At 36.2% G+C, this 5,000-nt stretch overlaps 1 protein-coding gene across 1 annotated transcript in view; it reads right to left on the bottom strand.

The window, feature by feature from the left end:
* The window catches only part of LOC119589863 (zinc finger CCCH domain-containing protein 13-like), a 159,462-nt gene extending 158,665 nt beyond the window's left edge, over nucleotides 1-797 (bottom strand). The window contains 1 exon segment of the mRNA XM_037938470.1: nucleotides 407-797. The gene's annotated coding sequence lies outside the window, so the exon portion shown is untranslated.
* Between the last annotated feature and the right edge of the window lie 4,203 nt (nucleotides 798-5,000).

The raw sequence follows: 5,000 nt of genomic DNA on the forward strand, positions 1-5,000 counted from the left end.
GCCTTTGAATTATCAACACTGCAAGGTCTGCAAAGTTGACGCTTCATAATCCCTCCCTCATTGCTATTCAACACTGCATCCTTCTTATTAAAAAAAAAACTGATTAGCATGTGTGAAGCAACGCAGTATTTTACATCACTGAATAAAGTCGCATCGAAGAAATTATTCCTAAGTTGCACCTCGTAATCCTGGGCAAGGGTCGATCCGCTGCCCCGTGAATGTCGCAAGCCTACACATCTCTAAGGACACCTGGACGCCTCGAAGGAGTTTTCAGGAGTCAAAACTTCCTCCGGGTCAGGCCAGGTCACTCTGCACACGACGCGGACCCCGTTGCAAGTCACAGCCCCTACGTACGAGGCCCAAACAACACGTAATTAATTGCCGACGTGTGGCATGAATCACGTACCTGATGCACAGACAGATGACCTTATATGGCGCACAATCCGAGTCCACGTTCTAAACTATCACTTTTAAGGCGATCACTTAAGGCTCCGGGTCCACTGGACAATAAGAAAACCACTGTACAGTCCTCCTTTCAGAATATTCACAGCCTACGCTCAACAAGCACAAATTCCCACCAATGTTTTCCAATCGGGGAAGACGTCAAAAGAAGTTAGTTCGACACGGAGGAGCTCGACGCACCTCCTCCTCTCACCACAGGCACCACCATTCTGTCAGGTGAGTCTGTGTGTGTGGGAGACCAACTTCCAGCCGGGGGTTACCACGTACTCTATTTCCCCCTGGGTTTTCTTTATCTCTCTTCCTCATTTCTTCACCTTGGCTCGTGCGTTTATCACATCGAAGTGACCTTTATACGGAGAACAGATGTTATTAAAACGAGGGAATAACAGATAGAAGGCGAGAAATGGGGGGATAAGGACGATAAATAACCTTGGCAAAGAGGAGAAGGAGAGATGAAACAGTGGGTTGCGCAGACACCCACGTGCCAATGAAGTTACCGTTCTAGTCAAGTTTGACCACCCTCGGGCAGCTCTTGCAAGATGTAACTACTTACTTTCTATGTGTATTGAGACGAGGCGTGAGTATGTGAACCTACCTACGCGCAGTCGCCTTTTTTTTTTAACCCCTTTAAAACCAGTCAAAACATTCCCCCATTCACCGACACTCCCTAATATTTTTTTTCTTTCACAATTCCTTCCCCAAAACCCCATCCCTCTCATTCCTCTCACCAAACAACAACACCCTCATCCCCCATTGCACTTATCCATCACATCAATCCCAACACAACCATTAAAACAACAATGAAAAGGATAAAAAAAACCCTTATTATTTTTCCCACCGCAGTGGCAGAGGAAATCGCAAAGTTTCCCTGATGCGCAATGGTCGCCCGGCGAAATATCCCTGAAGGTCGGCCGGCCACCCTTTGGCGCCCTCGCAGGTGCGCACGGGGGAGGCAAGGGAGAAGGGAGGGAAGGGAGAAAGGGAGAATTAGAAAAAAGGGAAAAGGGAAGAAGGAAGAGGGGAAGGGGAGGGAGAAACAAGGAAGAAGAGAGATAAGGAGAAAGGGAGAAGAATGAGAAAAAGGGTGGAAGGGAAAGGGAGAAGGAAAGAAGGAAGAGGGGAACGAAAGGGGAATGGAAAGGGAGAAGAAGAAAGAAGAAGAGGAGATAGAAGGGGAGAGGAAAGGAGGAGAAGAATGGGTGGGAAGAGAGACAGTGAGAAAAGAAGAGGAAAGGAAAGAAAGAAGGAGAGGAAAAAGAAATAAAGCGAGAAAGGAGAAGAAGAGAAGGAAAGGAAGAAAGAAGGGAAGAAAAAAACAAGGAAGAGAAGAAAAGAAGAAGAGCAAGTAAGAAAGGGATAAAAACGGAGAAATGAAACAAAAAGAAAAGAAAAAAAGAAGAATGGAAGATAAACATAAAAACCGAAGAAAATACTTGATTGGAAAAGAGAATTAGAGAAAGAAGCGAATAAAGAAGAGGAAGAAATGGATAAGAGAAGCAAACGAAGAGAAGGAATAGATAAAAGAGAGACAAACAAACGGGAGAGAGAAGACACAGGCGAGAAACTAACGGAATTATCTCGTAAATCTATACGAATAAACCTATAAATTCAAATAAGTTCTTGGTAGGAATAAGATGAAACGTAATAATTTCCATAATGTTGAGTTTTGTTTTTATAAACACGTTTTCAGGGAAGAAGGAGTAGTGAACAGGCAGGTAGTTAAAGGATGCACACACATACCACTCATCACAAGGTTACACACACACACACACACACACCACCACACACACACACACACAATATTGATATGATTATTATGTATGTTTATATTATTATAGTATTGATATATGTAGGTAGTTTATTATAGTATGTATGTTGTGTGTGTGTATATTGTGTGTGTGTATATTATATGTTTATAGTTATATTATTATTGTAGTTTAGTTTATATATAGTATATTATAGTGTATTTATACAGTATTGTGTGTTTTATGTATATATGATATGTATATGTATTATATTGATAGTTTATATATATATATTGTTATTTTATATATTGATATTTGTATATGTGATATATTATGTGTGTGTGTGTGTGTTTTGTGTGTGTGTGTGTGTTGTGTGTGTGTGGTGTGTGTGTGTGTGTGTGTGTGTGTGTGTGTGTGTGTGTGTGTGGTGTGTGTGTTGTATGTGTGTGCGTGTGTTGTTGGATGTGGTGGTTTGGGTATGTGTGTGTACAGTAAATATATATATGTGTTGTGTTCACATGAGTCTTAATAACACCAGGAGGTTTCCCGTTAAGTTATCGGGTCCGTGTGAAAAGTCTTTCCCTTTAACTCGATCCCGAAGGCGATAAAGAGTCCTTTTAGAGGATCGGATCCCAAGACGGCTGATCCGATTCCTCTCGGAGTGAAAGCTATAAAGGAATAAATGATAGAAATGTCCGATGAGAAATAGAGTGAGGAAAAGGGGTTGAAAAGGCTTTAACAAATAATAAGAAAAAAACTTAAAAAGGAAAAAGAAACAGTAGAAGAGAGTAGTATACTCAATAGGTACGCACACACACACACACACACACACACACACACACACACACACACACACACACACACACACACACACACACACACACAACACACACACACACACACACACACACACACACACACACACACACACACACACACACACACACACACGCATAACATGTGCACCCTGTCCATTCCCATATTCGGCTTGGGACTCCAAAATTAGGTCTTATTGATAACAAAAAAAAAAAAAAAAGACACAGACAGGCAGATGGATAGATCAATAGATAGACAAATAGGTAGGTAGGTGGGAGGTAGGTAGGTAGAGACAGAGAGGGGGAGGGGGGAACAGAGAGAGAACAAGAAAGAGAAAGAGAGAGAGAAAGAACAGAGACAGAGACAGATACAGAGAATAAGAAAGAGAAAGAGAGAGAGAAAGAGAGAGAGAGAGAAAGAACAGAGACAGAGAGAGATAACAAGAAAGAGAAAAAGAAAAAGAAAAAAAGAGAAAAAAATCAAACAAGATTTTTTTCACTTAAACAGAATGAAATAATAATAAATAAATTATAAAATAATGGAATTCCCCCCCCCCCCCCACCTTATCAGTAGCCTCAAAATCATTCCCTCTACTTTATTTCCCTCAAACATCGCTCTTTTGTCCTAGTTCCTTCATTTCCTTAACCTGAATTTTCCTCCCAAAACATTTAAAGAAATGGAAAAGTTTTTTTTTTAATAATTTCTCTCAAAATTCGACTTTTGAGCTTCATTTTCCTTTTAAAAGTAAACTTGTAAATCCTATGTTAAAGGCAGTGCAAGTAAGTTTTCTAAAAGTCTTATAAATACTGGTTAATTATCATTTGATACTAATAATAATGATGATGAGGATCATAATAATCAGGATGATGAGGAGGATAATCATAATAACGATAATCATAATGATGATGACGATGATGGTGATGATGACGATGATGGTGATGATGATGAAAATAATGGCAATAGTAATAGTAATAATAATGATAATGCTAAAAATGATAATAATGATGACAATAATAATAATAATAATAATGATAATAATAATAATAACAAAAATAATAATGATAATAATAATAATAAAAATAATAATAAATCATATAACCATATATATTATAAATACATTTCCAATAGAAAATTCAAGAATGACTTGATGATCTTGAACATAATGATAATTTATTCTCTAATTACATAGAATGCCTTGATATATATTCTAGAATTCTCATTTTTCATTATCATAAATTCACCCTTTCACAAAAAGAAAAAAAAATATTATTAATAGGATTCTTGTGAAGGTTATATGTATTTTTTTTTTAACTCTCTCTAACTCCCTCTTTTCTTTTTTTATGCCGTTCTTAACGTTCCAAACCTGTTTTTATAGAGTTTAAAAAAACGAAAAAGGGATCAAAGAAAAAAAAAAAGAGAGAGAAAAAAAAGAGCATCGGCGAAACACCTTCAAGTCTAGCGATTAGAGAACATCTATGTTTTCGTTTCTTTCGTCTATTGTTTCTTTCGTCTATTGTTGCTTTTTTATCGTTATTGTCATTGCAAATATCATTGTTATTACTTTTATTATTATGATTATTATCATTGTTATTATGTTTTTTTTTATTACTGTTATCATCGTAATCATCATAATCTTTGGTTATTAATATTATTATCATTATTATGAATGTCAATATTATTATCATTATCATTTTATTGTTATTATCATCATTATATTCTTTTATTACTATTGCTATTATTATTATTTTTATTATTATTATTATTATTATTATTATTATTATCATTATTATTATTATAATCATTATTGCATTATTGTTATTATTATTATTATTATTATTATTATTATTATTATTATTTTCTTTTCTTTTCATCATCATCATCATCATCATCATCACCATCATCACCATCATCATCATCAACATCATCATCGCTATCATTATCCATGTTATATTTTTTGTTGCTTCTGTTCTCTTATTG

This window comes from Penaeus monodon, chromosome 26, assembly GCF_015228065.2.
Source record: "Penaeus monodon isolate SGIC_2016 chromosome 26, NSTDA_Pmon_1, whole genome shotgun sequence".
Classification (NCBI taxonomy): Eukaryota; Metazoa; Arthropoda; class Malacostraca; order Decapoda; family Penaeidae; genus Penaeus; species Penaeus monodon.